This window comes from Bos grunniens, chromosome 9 (assembly GCF_055505025.1).
Source record: "Bos grunniens cultivar Pamir isolate PY7600 chromosome 9, Bosgru_T2T1.0, whole genome shotgun sequence".
Classification (NCBI taxonomy): Eukaryota; Metazoa; Chordata; class Mammalia; order Artiodactyla; family Bovidae; genus Bos; species Bos grunniens.
In genome coordinates this window covers 57,389,446-57,413,602 of record NC_141173.1, presented here as the reverse complement: position 1 = coordinate 57,413,602, position 24,157 = coordinate 57,389,446, and the positions used below count along the sequence as shown (strand labels likewise).

The following is a 24,157-nucleotide window of genomic DNA, read 5'->3' as shown; positions in this document are numbered from 1 at the left end:
AGTTGTCTAAAATTAAATAATGGGTATTTGGGATGCTATTTTAAAAAGCCATTTCTAATTAACAAGCACATAGTATACGTGTGTGTTCATATTTGCGTTAGATTATTTCAGATGAAAGCCAACTACAGAAAAGCCGACTGTTGTTTTATAGATGCAATTTTAATTTATCTTTACACAAATAAAGGATCTCTATCTTTAATTCCACAGCATTTCTATTTCATATTTTGACGAAAAGACTCAATCCTTTGGCTTTCCTATTAACTGAAGTGCTTTTGTATTAACCTACTTGGAAAGAAGAAGAAAAGAAAACAGATCTTATATTCTAGAAAATAAATTGTTCAGGCCAAGCTTCAGAGTGATGCTTTGAATTTGTAGTGTAGAAACTTTGTATAATAATGTTGCTATCCTAATGCATTTGAGATATTTTTAAATGAATAATAGCACTTTTCATTTGAGTGTAAATTTTCTAAGATATCTTAGTCATATTCCTTTTTTGCCAAATCTGAAATTGTCTTTGATATCTCCTACCTACATCATACTGGAAGGGGTTGCTGTCAGAATGTACCATTTATCCTTTTGGAAAATACTACTAATACAGCAATAATGATTTGTTTTAATTGTCCCTATATTTATGTTTGCTTGTGATATTAAATTTTAACTTTGTCTATTTGTAAATTAAACTAATTATTTTAGCACACTTAAAGTAATTTTCATGGTTGAGCAATTGACTGCTAATTCCATACTTTGGAACTGTATTTTTGTGAAGTAAAAATGTTAATGACCTTGGTTTAGGGCTTAGGAGCATTTTTGAAACAGCATTAAGAGGAAGACTGATCAATTTGAATACATTCAAACGAAAACCTCTATACAATGACAGACATGACTAAAGCTAGGAATAGACTAGACTGAGAAGATAACTTTTCATTTTATATAATATATTAAGAATTACTATCCAAAATATATAAACTACTAAGAAGCAAAAGGGAAAACATCAACAATTCAACAACAAAATAAGAAATGAATATAAGTAATTGAATAAAGAGAAAACAGATTGGATAAAAACATGAAAAATATTTAATTTCAATGAAAATTAAGATAATGTAATTTCAATTATATATAGGGCTTTGCCTTTACTGAATCAGCAAAAATAAATATCTGGTAATTGTTTCAGTGAAATTGTGGAGAGGCAGGAATCCTCATATGCTCCTGTTGGGAACATATAATGCCACAGAATTAATCAGAATCTAATAAGATTAAAAGTGCGATGGTAGACAAAATTCTAAGATGGTCCTCATGATTACCACCCACTCCCTTGATGTTGCTGCTGCTACTGCTAAGTCGCTTCAGTCGTGTCCGACTCTGTGCAACCCCACAGACGGCAACCCACCAGGCTCCCCCATCCCTGGGATTCTCCAGGCAAGAACACTGGAGTGGGTTGCCATTTCCTTCTCCAATGCATGAAAGTGAAAAGTGAAAGTAAAGTCGCTCAGTCGTGTCCAACTCCTAGCGACCCCATGGACTGCAGCCTACCAGGCTCCTCCGTCCATGGGATTTTCCAGGCAAGAGTACTAGAGTGGGGTGCCATCGCCTTCTCCGCCCCCTAATGTTATGCTCTGTATAATCCCCTCCCTTTGAGTATGAGTGGAACCTATCACTTGTTTATAATCAATAAAATAAAGATGAAAGAATGTCACTATTGTGATTAGCTTACAAAATAGAGTCATTGCTTAGCATGGTTCTGATAGGCACAAATTTCATTTGACAAAGTTTAGGTAACTATTCTTGCTATAAAACATGTAGCATTTTACAGAAATGGATAATTGATAGAGAGACCTAGGTGACCAAGAAATGTAGAGCAGAAATATGAAAAATTAAAACACCAGAAGTAAAATTTGATGTGGTTAAGTAGGAATATAGAGATAGCAAAGTGAAAATAGGACTAGACATATCTCTACATGAAGGCACTTTTTCCATGGTATTTCAATGATATTGAAAGAGGTCAATGAAATCTACTAGGGGGAAAAAAAAGGACAAAGTCACTTCAATAATTTCAGTTTATATTGTATTAAGGACTGGAGCTTTTATTTCCACTTTGGATTGAAGGCTGTAATAAAAAAAATCCAGTCAGTTTGTCTAGATTCAGGTCAAAGTATTGACTTTAGTTATTTAATTTAAAATAAAGAAGATAATTACTAAGGCTGAAGGAATCATTTTTATAGCCAGTAAAGTCTGGTTTCATTGTTTCAGAAGTAGCATAAATTAAGATTACACTACTTGGTGAAGCTATGAGAACTGATAATAATGCAGCTCTAAAATTTACACTCAAATTCCAAGTATTGGTTTAAGTGGTTATCAGTTCAGTTCAGTTCAGTCGCTCAGTCGTGTCCGACTCTTTGCGACCCCATGAATCGCAGCACGCCAGGCCTCCCTGTCCATCACCAACTTCTGGAGTTCACTCAGACTCATGTCCATCGAGTCAGTGATGCCATCCAGCCATCTCTGTCATCCCATTCTCCTCCTGCCCTCAATATTTCCCAGCATCAGGATCTTTTCCAATGAGTCAACTCTTCGCAAGAGGTGGCCAAAATACTGGAGTTTCAGCTTCAGCATCATTCCCTCCAAAGAAATCCCAGGGCCTATCTCCTTCAGAATGGACTCGTTGCATCTCCTTGCAGTCCAAGGGACTCTCAAGAGTCTTCTCCAACACCACAGTTCAAAAGCATCAATTCTTCCGCACTCAGCCTTCTTCACAGTCCAACTCTCACATCCATACATGACCACAGGAAAAACCATAGCCTTGACTAGATGGACCTTTGTTGGCAAAGTAATGTCTCTGCTTTTGAATATGCTATCTAGGTTGGGCATAACTTTCCTTCCAAGGAGTAAGCGCCTTTTAATTTCATGGCTGCAGTCACCATCTGCAGTGATTTTGGAGCCAAAAAAAATAAAGTCTGAAACTGTTTCCAATGTTTCCCCATCTATTTGCCATGAAGTGATGGGACGGGATGCCATGATCTTTGTTTTCTGAATGTTGAGCCTTAAGCCAACTTTTTCACTCTCCACTTTCACTTAGAGGCTTTTGAATTCCTCTTCACTTTCTGCCATAAGGGTGGTGTCATCTGTATATCTGAGGTTTTTGATATTTCTCCCGGCCATCTTGATTCCAGCTTGTGTTTCTTCCAGTCCAGCGTTTCTCATGAGGTACTCTGCATATAAGTTAAATAAGCAGGGTGACAATATACAGCCTTGACGTACTCCTTTTCCTATTTGGAACCAGTCTGTTGTTCCATGTCGAGTTCTAACTGTTGCTTCCTGACCTGCATACAGGTTTTTCAAGAGGCAGGTCAGGTGGTTTGGTATTCCCATCTCTCTCAAAAATTTCCACAGTTTATTGTGATCCACACAGTCAAAGGCTTTGGCATAGTCAATAAAGCAGAAATAGATGTTTTTTTGGAACTCTCTCTTTTTCAATGATCCAGCGGATGTTGGCAATTTGATCTCTGGTTCCTCTGCTTTTTCTAAAACCAGCTTGAACATCAGGAAGTTCACCGTTCACGTATTGCTGAAGCCTGGCTTGGAGAATTTCAAGCATTACTTTACTAGTGTGTGAGATTAGTGCAATTGTGCAGTAGTTTGAGCATTCCTTGGCATTGCCTTTCTTTGGGATTGGAATGAAAACTAACCTTTTCCAGTCCTGTGGCCACTGCTGAGTTTTCCAAATTTGCTGGCATATTGAGTGCAGCACTTTCACAGCATCATCTTTCAGGATTTGGAATAGCTCAACTGGAATTCCATCACCTCCACTAGCTTTGTTCATAGTGATGCTTTCTAAGGCCCACTTGACTTCACATTCCAGGATGTCTGGCTCTAGGTCAGTGATCACACCATGGTGATTATCTGGGTCATGAAGATCTTTTTTGTACAGTTCTTCTGTGTATTCTTGCCACCTCTTCTTAATATCTTCTGCTTCTGTTAGGTCCATACCATTTCTGTCCTTTATTGAGCCCATCTTTGTATGAAATGTCCCGTTGGTATCTCTAATTCTCTTGAAGAGATCTCTAGTCTTTCCCAGTCTGTTGTTTTCCTCTATTTCTTTGCATTGATCGCTGAGGAAGGCTTTCTTATCTCTTCTTGCTATTCTTTGGAGCCCTGCATTCAGATGTTTATATCTTTCCTTTTCTCCTTTGCTTTTCACTTCTCTTCTTTTCACAGCTATTTGTAAGGCCTCCTCAGACAGCCATTTTGCTTTTTTGCATTTCTTTTCCATGGGGATGGTCTTGATCCCTGTCTCCTGTACAATGTCACGAACCTCATTCCATAGTTCATCAGGCACTCTATCTATCAGATCTAGGCCCTTAAATCTATTTCTCACTTCCACTGTGTGATCATAAGGGATTTGATTTAGGTCATACCTGAATGGTCTGGTGGTTTTCCCTACTTTCTTCAATTTCAGTCTGAATTTGGTAATAAGGAGTTCATGATCTGAGCCACAGTCAACTCCTGGTCTTGTTTTTTTGACTATATAGAGCTTCTCCATCTTTGGCTGCAAAGAATATAATCAATCTGATTTCAGTGTTGACCATCTGGTGCAAAGAATATAATCAATCTGATTTCAGTCTTGACCATCTGGTGATGTCCATGTGTAGAGTCTTCTCTTGTGTTGTTGGAAGAGGGTATTTTCTATGACCAGTGCATTTTCTTGGCAAAACTGTATTAGTCTTTGCCCTGCTTCATTCTGTATTCCAAGGCCAAATTTGCCTGTTACTCCAGGTGTTTCTTGACTTCCTACTTTTGCATTCCAGTCCCCGATAATGAAAAGGACATCTTTTTTGGGTGTTAGTTCTAAAAGGTCCTGTAGGTCTTCGTAAAACCATTCAACTTCAGCTTCTTCAGCGTTACTGGTTGGGGCATAGACCTGGATTACTGTGATACTGAATTGTCTGCCTTGGAAATGAATAGGGATCATTCTGTCATTTTTGAGATCGCATCCAAGTACTGCATTTCGGACTCTTTTGTTGGCCACGATGGCTACTCCACTTCTTGTGAGGGATTCCTGCCCACAGTAGTAGGTATAATGGTCACCTGAGTTAAATTCACCCATTCCAGTCCATTTGAGTTTGCTGATTCCTAGAATGTCGACATTCACTCTTGCCATCTCTTGTTTGACCACTTCCAATTTGCCTTGATTTATGGACCTGACATTCCAGGTTCCTATGCAATATTGCTCTTTACAGCATCGGACCTTGCTTCTATCACCAGTCACATCCACAGCTGGGTATTGTTTTTGCTTTGGCTCCATCCCTTCATTCTTTCTGGAGTTACTTCTCCACTGATCTCCAGTAGCATATTGGGCCCTTACTGACCTGGGGAGTTCCTCTTTCAGTATCCTATCATTTTGCCTTTTCATACTGTTCATGGGGTTCTCAAGGCAAGAATACTGAAGTGGTTTGCCATTCTCTTCTTCAGTGGACCACATTCTGTCAGATCTCTCCACCATATCCTGCCCATCTTGGGTTGCCCCACGGGCATGGCTTAGTTTCATTGAGTTAGATAAGGCTGTGGTCCTAGTGTGATTAGATTGACTAGTTTTCTGTGAGTATGCTTTCAGTGTGTCATGCCCTCTGATATCCTCTTTCAACATCTACCATCTTACTTGGGTTTCTCTTACCTTGGACATGGGGTATCTCTTCATGGGCTGCTCCAGCAAAGCACAGCTGCTGCTCCTTACCTTGGATGAGGGGTATCTCCTCACCACCGCCCTTCCTGACCTTCAACATGGGATAGCTCTTCTAGGCCCTCCTGTGCCCACACAGCCACTGCTCCTTGGACGTGGGGTTGGTCTTCCTGGCTGCCGTCCTTGGGGCCTGAGGTTGGTCCTCCCTGCCGCCGCCCCCGGCCTCAGGCATAGGGTAGCTCCTCCCAGCCGCCGCCCCTGATCTCAGACTTGGGTAGCTCTTCTTGGCGGTTCCTGCGCCATCGCAGCCTTGCACTCTTGGCCGCTGCCCCTGACCTCGGACGTGGGGCAGCTCCTCTCAGTTGTGCTTAGTGCACAGGTTGCAGCCACCGCCACCGCGCTTAAGTGGTTATAATAATTGTGAAACATTTAATGGTGTTGAGACACGTCAATTTTGAAAGGTAATCCTATTAAAATGTAGATGAATAATGATACAGATTGGCAAGTGACCGTAAAGGAGATGCACCCTAAAGAACTCGGTGAAGGTGAACTTACTGACATAAATGATGAAGTGGTTGGGATGGAAAGGATGGAGATATCCAGAAGAAGAGGCTAGTAGAACACTTTACATAAAAGGAACTCTTGGAAACCATCTCATGTTAATGAAGGTGCAAAAGTTAAAATATTGGAAGTTAACTCAAACTTAGAAAGGCCTATGACATTTCACCAAGGCATAGAAAAGCTGCTCATTCCATATAATAGATTGTGGGATGAGAAAAAAGTCAGCACTGTTCAAGCTACTCTTAATAAGTGTTTTATGCAAAGAAATCAAACACTAATTCTGAATATCTCCATTGTTTGAAATTGTAGTTCCAGATATATTTTCGTTTTACTATTTAAATTTTTTCCAATATATATTTTCAACCTATAATAAGAATTTTAAAATGTTTTGACCAAATTTAAGGTCACCGAAAAATAGTAATGAAAACTGTAATTTCTCATTGCTTGTTAAGATTATTCTGCATGATTTCAGCTTGCAGCATCATTTGTATATCCCCACCATAACCTGCAAAGAAAGGACAGACTGTATAAAGTCTCAGCCTTACTAGCACGTACATGAGAAGATGTTCACACTGGCCTTAAAGAATTAAGGTGCCATGCGTGAACCGTCAGTGGAGATGACCACATTGGAGGGAACCGCCAACCTCAACCCTACAACTGCAAGGAGCTGGGTGCTGCTAACAACTACATTGGCATGAAAGAGAGTCCCAAGTTTTCAGATGAGGCCATAGCTCTCACTGGCACTTTGCTTTAAGCCTATAGACTCTGAATAAAGCACTCAAATTAAGCCATGGAAATTACAAGATAATACATATTATTTTACACTAGACTTCATTTTAAGCTACATTTTGGAACTCTTAAAAAGAGTTCATTTTAAGCTACATTTGTATTATTTTAAGCCACATTTCTCTTATGTGTGTGTTGACTAAACTAGAGTTATATCTTTATCAACATGAATAGACTGAAAAATACTTTCACTGACAAAATACCAAAGAGATACACAAAATATGGTATCTTCATGTTAATAAAACTCAAATTACTATATATATTCTATGACCAAATATGTATATATAAAGGTAAGGAAAATGAACAAGAAAATTTTACTGTGCATCAAATAATAATGCTTAGCTCTTGAGGATAGGAGGTATGGGAATGAGACCTGGAGTCTCAAACAATAGAAATTTCAATTTTAGCAGAAAAAAAAATTTTATAAGAAAGAAAAAAAAAGCATAAAAAATGTCAAAGTTAAATGGCAGGCTCATTTACTGTATTTACTGTTTGTAGTTTTCTATACTGTTAAATGCTAAAAAGGAAATGTATGTAAACTCTAATGTGTAATACACACTTAAACTGTAATATGTATATAATCATGAAAGGGAGTTAAGGAATTAGTAAGGAAAATGTTCAAAATGTTTTGTCAAGGGTGGGAAAAATTAAATGCTCAGTCCTAGATAGCATAAAACCAAAATTGCATTCATTCTTCCTTTCTGCTCCAGAATGGTTGCTCTCTTGGCTTTAGGAAAGACTTACCTCAGTCTCTTGGCTGGCTGCCTGTAGTTGCTCCTAGGCAAAAGCCAGACTCAGCTGCCTATCTGTGGGAGGAAGCTTGAAAGCACTTCAGTGTAGCTCACCAGATAGGTTGTAATAATCCGCTTCAGAATCACCTGGAGTGCTTGTTAAGGATACAGATGGTTGTACCCACAACGTATTCACCGAGTCAAAGTTTGGAGGGAATGTGGCTAGGGATTTTTTCAAATTTTCTGGGGAAGTCATGTCTTCTCATTTTAAAGTAATTATTTACTATTTTAATAGCAAAATAGAGTTCTTCAAAATGATAAAAGGTTTGCAAATTTTAACAATTATCATGTGCATGAATAATATTTTACTGAAAACACATTTTTAGGGAGATGGATAGGAAATATCAATATTTATGCTGCTTTGACTAAAAATGTCTAATTTTAATTGCACAACTCCACTCCCACCCTTGAACAATGTACAATAGTAAAGTTCAGGATGAATGAAAAGTACCCTATCCCTTTGCTCTTTTAATCTTTCTTTGATCTTTTAATTTAAAAAATTACAAATAAATAGAAAAGCTACAAGAATGTTTAATAAGCATATTCTCTTCACTCACATTCACCAATGTTAGCTTTTGTCACATTTACTTTGTGTATGTGTGTATGAGTGTGTGTATATATCTTTTTGCTGAACAATTTTAGAGTAAATTAAAGGCATCATGAATGTCTACCTCTAATTGTTTCAGTATGTTTATCTTCTAAAACAACAGGACATTATTTTATATACAATGCAATTATAAGATAGGAGTTTACTATCTTAGAGTACTACTATTTAATATACCACCTATATTCAAATTTTGCCAAGTGTCTTAAAGTTCTATTAGAATTTCTTCTAATCCAGTCATCTTATCACTTTAGTCTCATTCTATCAGGAATGGTTCCTTATCTTTTGCCATTCATAACATTGGCATTTCTTAATAGTAGCCAGGAAAATTTAATTCAGATGACCATTATATCTACTACTGTGGGCAACAATTCCTTAGAAGAAATAGAGTAGCCCTCATAGTCAATGAAAGAGTGTGAAACACAGTACTTGGGTGAAATTTCAAAAATGACAAAATAATTTCAGTTTGTTTCCAAGACAAACCATTCAATATCACAGTAATCCAAGTCTATATATCCCAACCACTAATGCCAAAGAAGCTGAAGTTGAATGGTTCTATGAAGACATACAAGACCTTCTAGAACTAAGACTTAAAAAACGATGTCCTTTGCATCGTAGTGAACTCGAATGCAAATTGAGGAAGTCAAGAGATACCTGGAGTACCAGGCAAGTTTGGCTTCGGCAAACAAAGCAAGGCAAAGGCTAACAGAGCTTTGCCAAGAGGAGGTACTGGTCATAGCAAACACCCTCTTGCAACAACACAAGGACAATTCTAAACATGGATACCACCAGTGGTCAATACTGAAATCAGATTGATTATATTCTTTATAGCCAAAGATGGAAAAATTCTATACAGTCAGCAAAAGCAAGACCTGGAGCTGACTGTGGCTCAGAGCATCAGCTTTTTACTGCAAAATTCAGACTTAAATCAAAGAAAGTAGGGGAAACCACTAGGCCATTCAGGTATGGCCTAAATCAAATCACTTATAATTATACAGTGGAAGTGACAAATAGATCCAAGAAACTGGATCTGATATACAGAGTGCCTGGAGAACTATGGACAAAGGTTCATAACACTGTACAGGAGGCAGTGATCAAAACCATCCCCAAGAGAAAGAAATGCAAAAAGGCAAAATGATTGTCTGAGGAGGCCTCACAAATAGCTGAGAAAAGAAGCAAAAGGCAAAGGAGAAAAGGAAAGATACAGCCATCTGAATGCAGAGTTCCAAGGAAGAGCAAGGAGAGAGAAGAAAGCCTTCTTAAGTGAACAATGCAAAGAAATAGAGGAAAACAACAGAATGGGAAAGACTAGAGATCTCTTCAAGAAAATTAGAGATACAAAGGGAACATTTCATGCAAAGATGGGAACAATAAAGGACAGAAATGATAAGGGCCTATCAGAAGCAGACAAGATTAAGAAGTAGCAGCAAGAATATACAGAAGAACTATACAAAAAATACCTTAATGACCTGGACAACCAAGATGTGGTCACCCACCTAGAGTCAGACATCTTTAAGGAGCATCACTACAAACAAAGTTAGTAGAGGTGATAGAATTCCAGCTGAGCTATTACAAATCCTAAAAGATGAAGCTGTTAAAGTGCTGCACTCAATATGCCAGCAAATTTGGAAAACTCAGCAGTGGCTCAGTTCAGTTCAGTTCTGTCGCTCAGTCGTGTCCGACTCTTTGTGACCCCATGAATTGCAGCACACCAGCCCTCCCTGTCCATCACCAACTTCCGGAGTTCACTCAGACTCACGTCCATCGAGTCAGTGATGCCATCCAGCCATCTCATCTTCTGTTGTCCCCTTCTCCTCCTGCCCCCAATCCCTCCCAGCATCAGAGAATTTTCCAGTGAGTCAGTTCTTCACGTGAGGTGGCCAAAGTACTGGAGTTTCAGCTTCAGCATCATTCCCTCCAAAAAAATTCCAAGGCTGCAGTGGCTACAGGACTGGAAAATGTAAGTTTTCACTCCAATCCCAAAGAAGGGCAATGCCAAAGAATGTTCAAACTATCACATAATTGCACTCATTTCATATGCTAACAAGGTCATGCTCAAAATCCTCCAACGTAGGCTTTAGCTGTACATAAACCAAGAACTCCCAGATGTACAAACTGGATTTAGAAAAGGTAGAGGAACCAGAGATCAAATTGCCAACATCCATTGCATCATAGGAAAAGCAAGAGAATTCCAGAAAAACATCTACTTCTGCTTCACTAAGGATCATAACCAACTGTGGAAAACTCTTTAAAGTGATGGAATATCAGACCACCTTACCTGCCTCCTGAGAAACATATATGCAGGAAAACCTTTACTGGAAAAGGAAAACTTAATAGTAAAAGGGGACTGATCAATATTAATGAAAAATATTTTTGTATACCAATAAAATAATTTTATAGCTTGTTCTTTTATGTTTCTCTTTAAATACAGTAATTTCCCCCCCAACACAAGGTACACTCACTTGAAGGCAATATATGTTGATATATACTAACTAAAATGTGAAAATTAACTTTTTTAGAAGAGAGGAGATTTAATGCAGCTCACTTTTGCTTCCTGTAATTTATGGAAATATTCATTTTAATTCATTACTTTCAGACAACTGAATTCTTTTGAATGCAATAGCCAAAAGTAAAATGATTTCCTATCTTTCATAGTTATATCATCACCATCTACACACAGAAACATAACAAGGAATTCAAAGTACTCATCAACATTACAAAGCATTTAACAAGATTCAAAAATTACTTGAATGTATAGGGTGCATTCTGGAAGTTCAGCATCAGTGTCAGTCTAGAAACAGTTATCTCAGATTAAATTAAGATGTAATTTTCTCTATTGAATCATTGAAATATCTCATGCATTTGTGCTTTAAAGTTTATATAAATTATACAAAGCTCTTACAAATCCATGCTCTTGTAAGAGCTCTTACAAATCCTGCTCTTGTAAGAAATTACCTTTTCAAATGGCCTCTTCTAACTGGAGTAAATTCTAGCTATTCTTTGTCCTATAGGTCACTTGGTTAGTCACCTAAGAGAAGGGAAATCCTTATTTAGCAGTCTGGGCTGGGAAGCGTCCTTAGGATTGTTTGGCCAGGTGGTAAATGTTATCACTTTGGGATGCTCCACAGATATGGGGAGTCTTTTCCTCTGCACTTCCTGAGACAGGAGTCTTTATACTCCATATGCTCCATTCTGGTTTAAATGTAAAATATCACCTTTAGAAAAATCTCCAAGGCAAATTATAAAGCTTCACTGTAAAGTAACAAAAAAGAAAATGAGTCAGGATACCTACTCAGTTCATTGGACTTAAACTTTATATTCTAGGAAGAAATGATTATAAAACATGGTAATACTAATAATATTAATTTTATATATTATATTAGACATGTAGAAACATTTTTATTTCAAGTTAAGGTTAATGCGAACTGACTTTCTTCTGTAAGAGTATGAGTGTTGTATAAATAGGGCTTATTTTTGTATTTTTTTTTAATTAGGGAAAGGATAAATTCTTAAAGCAGTGTAATTTGCAAAACAAGAAGGAAAACAAATGTTAAGAGTCAGTACAATAGAGTTGTAAACCACAGGATTATGGTGATGATAATGATAGCTATGAAATATATTTGACCTCGTACTTAGCACTTACCGTATTTTAAGCACTATATGTGTATATGTATATATATGTATATACAGTTTTGTACACTTTTCATGCATATACATACATGATATAGATATGCACTATATACATTTTATATATATATATATATATACACACACACATATATGAGTGACTACCATTTCTGTCTTCATTTTACAGTTTCATAATGAAAAAGATGTACTTTTCATGATAGGGGACTGGAATGCAAAAGTAGGAAGTCAAGAGATACCTGGAGTAATAGGCAAAATTTGGCCTTAGACTGCAAAATGAAGCAGGTCAAAGGCTAACAGTTTGGCCAAGAGAACGCACTGGTCATGGAAAACAGCTCTTCTAACAATACAAGAGGAGACTTTATACATGGACATCACCAAATGGTCAATACCAAAATCAGATTGATTATATTCTTTGCAGACAAAGATGGAAAAGCTATATACAATCACCAAAAACAAGAATGGGAGCTGACTATGGCTCAGATCATGAACTCCTTATTGCCAAATTCAGACTTAAATTGAAGAAAGTAGGGAAAACCACTTGAAGAAGGCAGTGGCAACCCACTCCAGTACTCTTGCCTGGGAAATCCCATGGACGGAGGAGCCTGGTAGGCTACAGTCCATGGGGTCGTGAAGAGTTGGACATGACTGAGCGACTTCGCTTTCACTTTCATGCATTGGAGAAGGAAATGGCAATCCACTCCAGTGTTCTTGCCTGGAATCCCAGGGACGGGAGCCTGGTGGGGGGCTGTCTATGGGGTCACACAGAGTCGGACAAGACTGATGTTACTTAGCAGTAACAGCAGCAGGGAAAACCACTAGACCATTCAGGTATGACCTAAATCAAATCCCTTAAGATTACAGTGGAAATGACCAACAGATCCAAGGGATTAGATCCCATAGAGAGAATCCTTGAAGAACTTTGGATGGAGTTTCATGACATTGTACAGGAGGCAATGATCAAGACCATCCCCAAGAAAAAGAAATGCAAAAAGGCAAAATGGTTGTCTGAGGAGTCCTTACAAATAGCTGAGAAGAGAAGAGAAGCCATAGGCAAAAGAGAAAAGGAAAGGTATACCCATTTGAATAGAAAGTTCCAAAGAATAGCCAGGAGAGATAAGAAAGCTTTTCTCAGTGATCAATGCAAAGAAATAGAGGAAAGCAATAGAATGGGAAAGACTAAAGATCTCTTCAAGAAAATTAGAGATACCAAGGGAAATTTTCATGTAAAGATGGGGACAATAAAGGACAGAAATGGTAGGGACCTAAGAGAAGCAGAAGATATTAAGAAGAGGTGGCAAAAATACACAGAAGAACTATATAAAAAAAGATCTTCATGACCCAGATAACCACAATGGTGTGATCACCTAGAGCCAGACATCCTGGAATGTGAAGTCAAGTGGGCCTTAGGAAGCATCACTACAAACAAAGCTAGTAGAGATAATGGAATGCCAGCCAAGCTATTTCAACTACTAAAAGATGATGCTGTGAAAGTGATGCACTCATTATGCCAGCAAATTTGGAAAACTCAGCAGTGGCCACGGGACTGGAAAAGGTCAGTTTTCATTTCAATCCCAAAGAAAGGAAAAGCCAAAAAATGTTCAAACTACCACACAACTCCACTCATCTCACACACTAGCAAACTAATGCTCAAAATTCTCCAAGCCAGGCTTTAACAGTATGTGAACCCTGAACTTCAAGAAGTTCAAGCTAGATTTAGAAAAGGCAGAGGAACAAGAGATAAAATTGCCAACAGCGTTGGATCATTGAAAAAGTGAGAGTTCCAGAAAAAACATCTACTTCTGCTTTATTGACTACACCAAAGCCTTTGACTGTGCAGATCAATAAACTGTGGAAAATTCAAGAGATGGGAATACCAGACCACCTGACCTGCCTCTTGAGAAATCTGTATGCAGGTCAGGAAGCAACAGTTAGAACCTGACATGGAACAACAGACTGGTTCCAAATTGGGAAAGGAGTACGTCAAGGCTGTATATTGTCACCCTGCTTATTTAACTTACATGCAGAGTACATCATGCAAAATACTGGGTTGGGTGAAGCACAAACTGGAATCAAGATTTCCTGGAGAAATATCAATGACCTCAGATATGCAGATGACACCACCCTTATGGCAGAAAGCAAAAAAGAACTGAAGAGCCTCTTGATGAAAGTGAAAGAGGAGAGTGAAAAATTTTGCTTAAAACTCAACATTCAGAAAACAAAGATCATGGCATCCAGTCCCATCACTTCATGGCAGATAGATGGGGAAACAATGGAAACAGTGACAGACTTTTTCTTCTTGGGCTCTAAAATCACTGCAGATGGTGACTGCATCCATGACATTAAAAGACACTTGCTCCTTGGAAGAAAAGCTATGACCAACGTAGACAACATATTAAAAAGCAGAGACATTACTTTGCCAACAAAGGTCCGTCTAGTCAAGGCTATGGTTTTTCCAGTGGTCATGTATGGATGTGAGAGTTGGACTGTAAAGAAAGCTGAGCACAGAAGAATTGATGCTTTTGAACTGTGGTGATGCACAGGACTCTTGAGAGTCCCTTGGACTGCAAGGAGATCCAACCAGTCCATCCTAAAGGAGATCAGTCCTGGGTGTTCATTGGAAGGACTGATTTGAAGCTGAAACTCTAGTACTTTGGCCACCTCATGCGAAGAGATGACTCATTGGAAAAGACTCTGATGCTGGGAGGGATTGGGGGCAGGAGGAGAAGGGGATGACAGAGGATGAGATGGTTGGATGGCATCACTGACTCAATGGACGTGGGTTTGGGTGCACTCTGGGAGTTGGTGATGGACAGGGAGGCCTGGCATGCTGAGCATCATGGGGTTGCAAAGAGTCGACATGATTGAACAACTGAACTGAACTCAAACAGAAGCACAAATCTGTGTATGTATAACCTGTTAATATTTTGAAAGTACAACACATCACTCAGATAACTGATTCTTAAACTATGGTCTCTGGAGTAACTTTATCAACTTGAAGGAGAGTGTCTAATAAAATAAAGACTCTTGCTTCCATTCTAGAACTTCTGAATCAGAATCTCTGGGGATAGGCCATATAAAGGCTTAGCAAGATTCCCAGGTGCTTTTTATGACCCAGAATTTGAGAGGTACTACATTAAAAGTCAAGGATTATATATTTTTCACCCACCAGGAGATTAATAATGCATGGATACCATTCAAAAATATTTGAATGAAAAGCTAGATGAGACAAATGTAAATCTGTCTTTTCTGAAGACATTTTTAGCAAACTCACCACAGATTGTACACCTAGGTTTTGGTATTCATTCTTAGCATGTCTGTGTGTTCCAGGCAGTGGCAGAACAGATGGGCTTTTCAGGAGGACTCCTGTCCAGTGCACATGGTGCTGCCTGATCTAGTTTCTCTTTATTATGCCAGCCTCCTCTCTTTCTGCTCCACCCCAGCTCCTCAGGCCTCCCTGCCCCATACCCAAGGCTCACTCCCCACAGGACTTTTTAAAAAATAATAAATTTATTTGGCTGTGCCGAGTCTCAGTTGTGGCATTTGGGATCTTATTCCCCAACCAGGGCTTGGACCTGGGCCCCCTGCACTTGGGGCACAGAGTCTTAGCCAGTGGACCACTAGGGAAAGTCCCCTCAACAGGACTTTTGAACTTGTTCATATGTTACTGGAATTTTCTCCTGTTAGAAATTCACAGGCTTGCTATCTACACTTCTTCAGTCTTTGCATAAGTGGCAAATGCTAATGAGAACTTTCTTGGACTGGCTTGCTTGAAACTGGAACTTTGTCCTTACCCAGAGTACTTCATCACCTTCCCTAGTTTATTTGTATCTAAAGTACGTACTACTTTTTAATATGAAAGAAGTCATTTACTTATTTTATTACATGTATCCCCAAAGTGGATTACAGCCTCCATGACATCAGGGCTTTGGTTGGTTTTGCTCAAGCTATACAGTTCTAGTGTTTAGCCAGTATTTAAAACATAAGTGCTCAATGAGCTCTTTTAGACTAACCTAATATGAAGGTTTTTAACCCATTATCTGTTTTGGGCATCCTATAGAATACTTTTGAATGTATATACCACTGATATCATTTCTTTCTTAGGAATTGCATTATTAGATGGTAGAAAATGACATTTAATTCTTTAAGTTTAGATAAAGTATACATGCAAATCAAGAGTATATTTTTGAAGCCATGCTCCATGTAAACAGGGAATGGAGAAACATGAGTACTAATAAGAGTATAAAATTGAAAATGTTGGGACTTACTGAGCCATGAAGGTTGATAATATTTTATTCTTGTCGGCCATGGAAGAATGGGATTATCCAAATATTATAAGTTTCTAAAAGATAAAAATAGTATTGAGGACAGTCTTTCCAAAGCTTTTAAGAAATGAGTTAATGATAAGAGAATACTTTTTCCTTCCTACTATGGCAGATTTTAATTTAAATATATTTAAACACATAAAATATAGGTAAATCTTGAAGAATTGGGGTGAATATTAATTTTTTAGTTAAGATTTATAGCAAAATGTAGACATTTCCTCCCTCTGTCTCCCCTTATCTATCACTGCTTATCTTCATCCATTCTACTCTTTCATTTATTCTTGTTGCCTCTGTCGCTATTATAGGGTAAACTACTTCATCTTTCTTCTAGAAAATTTTTACACATTATACAAACTTCATGCCAATATCTGCATAAGGATCTATGGAGCGGACTGTGCAGATTAGGATTTGATGCAGAATGAAGACCGAGAAATATAGAAACCATTTTCTTTGTCTCATCTTCATGAGGGGATTTTGCAGCAAAATAGTGGCTTGGTAGTGAACTTTGTTGAGAAAGAAGCATCTTAATTCCTTCATCTTCATCTTTATATGGGGCAAGGAATCTTTTTCCTGTCGTTCCTATTGAAAAAAAAGCTTTCCTTCCGTGTGTGGCAATGAGTGCTGCTTCCTGGTGCTAGGAGGTATTGACAGAGGGGAAGTAACCTGAAAACTTCCCTTTTCTGGGTGGGGGATCGGAAGCAGAGTGTGGGGGAGAGGGAGGGAAGGAGAAGCCACAGAAACAGGAGAATCTGAAAATCACTTTCTTTACCAATTCCCAACTGCACGATACCAGCCTAGCTCTCCAATACCTTGGAAATATCCAAAAGACACCTTGGGGAGAGTCAGGGAGTAGGGAGGGAAGTCTGATGAGAGAAAGGGCGTTTTTATTCAAAAAAGATTAAACAAGGGAACTATCATGTCTGATTAAACTTTATGCAGAATGAAGAATATAGCTATTTCCACCCCCTGCTGATTCATTGGTAAAAGATAGGGGGAAATTAAAGATAAATATAAGAACCTACAAATAAGCAACAGAATTCATATGTCTTTACGCACATTTTTAATGTTGTTTTAATCAAATTGTGATCCCACTATAACTAAATCGAATGATCTCAATCCCATGATTAAAACCCTTAATGTCTTTCCCTTACCATAATGTAGTCTTCTTCACATGATAGTCCTAAAGTCTAAAGTCTGGCCATTGCTTATTTAAATATCGTGCTCTAGTTTCTGCCTGGGTTGCAATATTCCAACAGATATTTCGGTTCCTTAGATGTGCCAAAACATTTTGCACTAGAGGGTCTATCTAGAGCACTTCCCTTCCCATTTTTCACCTGTATATTCTAACTTACCCTCCAGTGCTTACCTGAAATAATATTTTCTATGAGTTTTTCTTTAATATCTCAATCTTACCTCATTTTTCTTAGCATTCTTTTCTTACCTTCCTAGCACTATCATATGTTGTGATGGTGGTGGTTTAGTTGCTAAGTCGTGTCCAACTCTTGCAACCCCATGGGCTTGAAGCCCACCAGGTTCCTCTGTCCATGGGATTCTCTAGCAAAAATACTGGAGTGGGTTACCATTTCTTTCTCCAGAGGAACTTCCTGACCCAGAGATTGAACCTGTGCTTTTATGTCTCCGCTCCTGCGTTGGCAAATGGGTTCTTTACCACTAGCACCACTTGGGAAGTCCCATGATATGCTGTAGTATACTCTTATTTGTGTTCTCTGTTTCATGTCTGTAAGCTCCATGTTTGGGAACTGTATCCATTTTATTCACCACTATCTACTAAGGACTGGAACATTTTTTTTTTCCTCATGCAAAATAGATACTACCTGTTTTCAAGGCACCTTTGATATTTGCTCTATTATCTCCCTTTAATTATAGCATCAACATTTTGTAGCTATTTATATCCTTTAGCACCACAAATCTAGTCTGGTCAGTTTGAGCCCAGGTGATTTTAATTTCTAATAAAGTGTCTTAGGTGAACTAGATTTTTAAATTTGTATAAAATTTTCTTTGGAATGAGAGCAAAAGGAAAATGAAATTATGAACTACAATTAGGTGGAAGCAATTTTCATGCTTATCACAGACTCACTTGTATCACTGAGATTTTAAACACCAATAAACTACTGTTTTAAAGGTGCTCTTAAATCCCAGGAAAAAGTGAAAGTGTAGATAAAAAGGAGCGCAGTTAGCAATTATCCTGTTACATTACCATAATGATTTATGTCTGAAGAAATGAAGATTTCATTTAAGTGTATTGGAATATAATTGGTCAGCTCAAAGTGTGGATGGGCATATTGAGCAACATGATGAGATTAAAAGTACAGATTCACTCAACACCTTGATGGTGAATTTTTTCCATCAACATCATAATGCTCTGAAGGTGGCTTTGAAATTTATCAGAAAATGTATCAACTGTAGGGTCACAAATATTTCCTGTTTGACTCATGCCTTCACTAGCTGTGTAAATTCAGGTAATTTGTTTAATTCTCTGACTTTGGAGTCATCTGTTATAAAATAGGCACACCCAAAAGTGGTTTTGAAAATTGCTATTACATACGAAATACTGAACACTGTGTCTGCGCATAGTAAGTACTCAACAAACAGCAGCTATTTTAAAGTATAAAGCAGCTCTCAGCACACAATGGGTACATAAACACAGCATATGGTAGAGCCCAGCCTCTGAGTCTCTATATGGGCTGAACAAATAACCTGCATTATATCTTTTTCTTTTAACTTTTCACTACCTAGACATCAAGTAAAAAGTGATCTTTTTTTCTCTTCTCAACCCTACAGAGTAACAACCAAACTGTTAATGCATTGATAAATGACTATCTCTTAGGCATGTCTGTCCACAGGGTAAAGAACTCATTATTGACCTAGGATAAACATGGTGTTCTGCATACACCAAATGTTCAATGCACATTTGTTAGTTAGCTATTACATTTTAATAAACATTTCTCAGATTTTACTCTTTTAATTTTTCTCTTAAGGTTTTCTATTTCTCTTATTCACTTTAATATTGCCTGTTCTCATTTTTTTCCATTTAGAAACTTTAATGGTTTCTGAAAGAAATAAAGTGAAAGTGTGAGTCACGCAGTTGTGTTTGAGTCTTTGTGATCCCATGGACTATTGTCCACCAGGCTCCTGTCCATGGAATTCTCCAAGTAAGAATACTGGAGTGGGTAGCCATTCTGCGGAGAATCTTCCTAACTTAGGGATTGAACCTGGTTCTCCCGCATCACAGGCAGATTCTTTATGGTCTGAGCCACCAGGATTCCTGGTTCAACTTGATTTCAGAATCACTTCTGTTGTTAAGACATATATTAAAATTATAGCTCAATATTCTTGCCTTCAAATTATGCCAATGATTTGAATGAGAGTGATTTATAATGATTATGTACACAAATACATGTTAAACAATGATTTTATATTTGAATAACTTAGATCTTTAATTAGTAACATAGTAATGTACATCATGCCATAAGTATGATCTGGCCAGTCACATCAGTTGAGGTAAATCGTTCTACATAGAAGGAGATGGATGTGATAACCTGGCTGACATTTGCACTTTGGAATTTAAAAATAATCAAATACTCTTAGCAATAATAGAAAATTAACAGATACAATAAAGAAGTGTTAGAGCCTTTTTTCAGTGTATTATGACTTCAAAATCTTTGTAATCTGCTTCCTGCTATGTCAAGGACAGCTCTGTGTAAAGTTTTGTACACCTACTCTGAATTATCATTTTGACATTAGAAACTTCAATCTCTAATAAACACAAAAGTCTTCAGGCAAAAGTACTATTCAACATGAATCTGCATTAGAGAACCTGCTTAAAAATCTTCTCTCTGAATATTAGTGATATTTGAGAAGGAAGGTTACCGAAAGACAGTTATTTGGTAATTATAAACATAAAATAAATCAGCAATCAGAATCATTCCATGTCCTTATTGGACTTATTAAAATTACAGAATTTTAATTGTTTAGTTGTTTCTTTTCAACTCTGAATAAAAAGGTTCATAAGCTGTCACTTAACTTTTGACTCTGCTGTGATCCTAATAACTTTTAAAGAAATTAAACTTTAAAAATTAAAGTTACACATAATTTGTTTCTTATGTGATATTTTGCAAAACATCAAGACAAGCCAACTGAGCTTTTGGTTTTCCATACAGTTTTGACTATTGTGAAATTAAACCACAAAATAAGACCCTAGTTGGGTAAACACAGACACTGTGTTAACCATATGTAAAGAGCAAACAGGAAGATCACGTTAGAATGTCACATGACCTAATCACAAATAAGACAGTGGTCATATTTCCCAAAAGCAAGTCCTGAGAGTTCAACTCGGTGTTCTGTGACAACCTATAGGGTTGGGATGGGGTAGGGTGGGAGGGATGTACAAGAGGGAGGAGACATATGTATGCTCATGGCTGATTCACGTTGTCATATGGCAGAAACCAACACGACATTATAAAGCAATTATCCTTCAATTAAAAAATTTTAGAAAAGTTTCATGAAATTAAAAAAAACAACCTGACAAATATTTTACTAGAAACCTATTCAAAAATGAATATTTGAGAGTGCAAATTTTCTCAAGAAATCAAAAGAAGCTTCAAGAAGAGGACCAATGAAAGTCTATTTTAAAGTGAACTTTAAGCATTTCCCTCAACTCACTTTTATGTTTAGGCGATTAAAAATCATCTTATAATGTTCTAGGATTACCCTTAGTCTTAGCAGGATTTTTTTAATTGGGAGTGGATAGGCTGACACACAGAGACTTTATGGAAAATACCGATAAGTTTCTGCAGGTCTCTATTATGGGGCTTTTCCAAGTGTAATAAGCCTGCCCCAGATTTCAGAATGTGACTTTCAAGGGCTAACACCCATTTACAGAGACACCAACAAAATGATATTTAGCCACACTCTGTTAACATGTCAGTTTTCTCACTGAGACTTGGTTATCAGGCTTTTCCGGGATAATTTGTACGAAGCACCTAACAGTGCTAGTCATCAAAGCGGAGTGGAACAAATATGCAATCAAACTTTATTTATTTAGCTCAAATATATGAATTAGTTCCTGCTGTTTTAACAAGTATCCAACTGGCATTTGTTAGAATTAAATGATGATCTCCCAGTGAGAACTATAGTATGTTGGCAATCATTAGCATTTTATTGACCAATTTGGAATCACTGAATAAAACTGAAATCAAACAAATGGCTGTTTGTATAGTAAATAAGAATAAGAAAAAAGAAAAAAAAAAACTTCCCCTCTGGCACTGTTAATTCTTTACAAATGATTAATGAGGAAATATTAACAGGAAGTTAAAAAGCACCTATCAGATTTAGCACTAGCCTTCAAAGGGCACAGAACAGAGACTCAGTTATTGAAATTCTTATAGATTTCCAACTCCTATTTTATATTTGGTAAACAGTGTCCTTAAAATTATCAGAATTGAAATGTGCAGAATTATGACTTATAAAACTTGTTTTCATTTTGTTTACATAGCCAGTGTTACAAAATTTTGCATAAATATTTGAGTTATTATTTTCCCAAGATGTTCAGAATGCTTTATTACTATTTTCTCTAATGTTTTCTGTAAGGGATACTACAAAGACATACAATGGTGTCACTGGCATTTTTTAGCTTGTTAAAGGCAGGGAATTTAGAAAGTTTTGAATTCTTGAGGTGAAGTGGGGACTATAGCAGTACTATTTTATAAATTACACTGAAGTAGGTAAAAGGGAGAGGAAAGAAAATAAAGGGAATGATGGAAACAGAAATTCATAATGAGCAGCGCTTTCATAAGGAATATTATATATGTCCTCTCATTTATTCCTCACATTAAACATAGATAAAAAACAACACCCAAATTTTAACAATAAAACAAAGATAACTAGATGTATAGCTAGAGGTTCTAATAGAGGAAGGCTCTAAACTCAAGCCTTTCTTAAGCTACAGCTCATACGTTTTCACTACATCCTGAATGACCAATATTTATCAGCTCTGCGGACTCAGACACTGTGTATATGGGGATAGACAGATTGTGAAAGTCGGGGCAGATTTATAAAACTATACCGCACATTCCCACAGATCTCTTAATGATAAGTTAACAGGGGCAGTGGGGAAAACCAAGGACCTGAGATGTAGCTTGGGTTCAAATAGACACCAGCGGGCGTGAGAAATTGAACCCTCCTAACTTCCTCCCTCTCCAGCACTCAACTTGTCTTCTATCACACTGAAAACAGAAAAACAATGCAAACATAAACAAAATCATGTTACCTGGTGCAGATATCTCACGAGAAGATGCTGGTTCTCTTCAGTCTCCACTCCGAAGATTCCTTGTTGACGCCATTCCCCAAATGAGAATTAGATCCAAGCATGGTACAGTCAGGGCCTCCTCCATGAGGAACTGCTTTCATACAAAGACGACTGTCAGCTTGTAGGAAATTCTCTTCACTAATGCACAAAGGAGTCCATGGAACACCAGAATTCGCGACAAGAACTAAGAGCGCTAGGGCGGCTGCTCTCTCTGAGCTCAGGAAGAAAGTGAGTCTGCTGCCATGGCGCTAGGCTCCCCAGCACAAATGAGATCCCAGCATAGTGAGGTCAGGTGCTAGCATGTAACCTTTAGCTGTAGTGGGCACAATTACCCTAATCAGCCACAGAGGTCTATAGCTGTGGCTAATTATTCCCAGGGCTCTGTGATTGAAATAGCTGGGCAACCTCTTAATGTGCTGTTTGACTTATAAGCAGAACATTCCAGGTCTGCTGAGTAAAATTAAGACTTGAAATACTGTAGTGAGGTTCACGGTCTCTCATTCAATTCTAAAACGTAAACTATCTCAGAGAGTCAGAATGACTGGCAGGGAGACCAGCCCTCTTTGAAGAAAAATCCTCCAAAATGGCCTCAACCCTTTACTGTGAATCTTCCTCCAAGTCCTCTCTGAAGGCTATTATCCCTTAATAATGTGACTGGGAAAAAGCAAATAGCCAGATCTTATGTGATTATTAGATGCTGGCTCTGAGTGGAACCATGTGGGCCTCTGGTCCAATTAGGAGCTAATGGAGATCAGGTGAGAGAGGAAATCTTGGCAAAGCCAATTTTAACACCAAATCCTTTGGGATTATTTCTCCTGTTATTTCCCTAGTCCTGAAATATTTTGGAGTGAATATATATACTTAGCGACTGACATAGTCCTCACATTGGTTTTCTGTGCTAAAGAATGAGGGCTATTATTGTAGAAATGGTCTATATAATTTCCTGTTGTGGCATTCTCCCCTAAAATACCAAATCAAAAGATAACAAATCAAAAGCAATACCACATTCCTGGTGGGTATTGCAGACATTGATGTCACTACCAAGGACCTAGAGATAATAGAGTGGGTATTTCTATTTTCTATCCATTTAATTTTTTTGTTTGTCTACTACAAACTTAGAGAGATCTTAGAAAGTGATTATGGATTATAAAAGTCTTTATAACAATCAGAAAATAAAATTGCGTTTGTTGCTCTGGACATGATGTCTTCACTGGAGTACGTGAAGAAGCCCTAGGCCCTGGTATGCTATCACCTTAAAAATACACTTGAAAATCAGAAACAGATTGTCTTCACTTGTCAGCAACAGTCACACTATTTGCCATCTTTTTTTTTTTTTTTTCTGTTCTGTGACAATTCTTTTGCTCTCTGTCATAATCTGCTGCTGCTGCTAAGTCACTTCAGTCGTGTCCGACTCTGTGTGACCCCATAGATTACAACCCACCA

The 24,157-nt window shown here is 37.8% G+C and overlaps 1 protein-coding gene across 1 annotated transcript in view; it reads right to left on the bottom strand.

Annotated features, from left to right (window-relative positions):
- EPHA7 (EPH receptor A7) overlaps positions 1 to 23,338 on the bottom strand; it is a 531,141-nt gene extending 507,803 nt beyond the window's left edge. The window contains exon 1 of the mRNA XM_086316391.1: positions 22,676 to 23,338. The gene's annotated coding sequence lies outside the window, so the exon portion shown is untranslated. The remainder of the gene's footprint in view (positions 1 to 22,675) is intronic.
- Between the last annotated feature and the right edge of the window lie 819 nt (positions 23,339 to 24,157).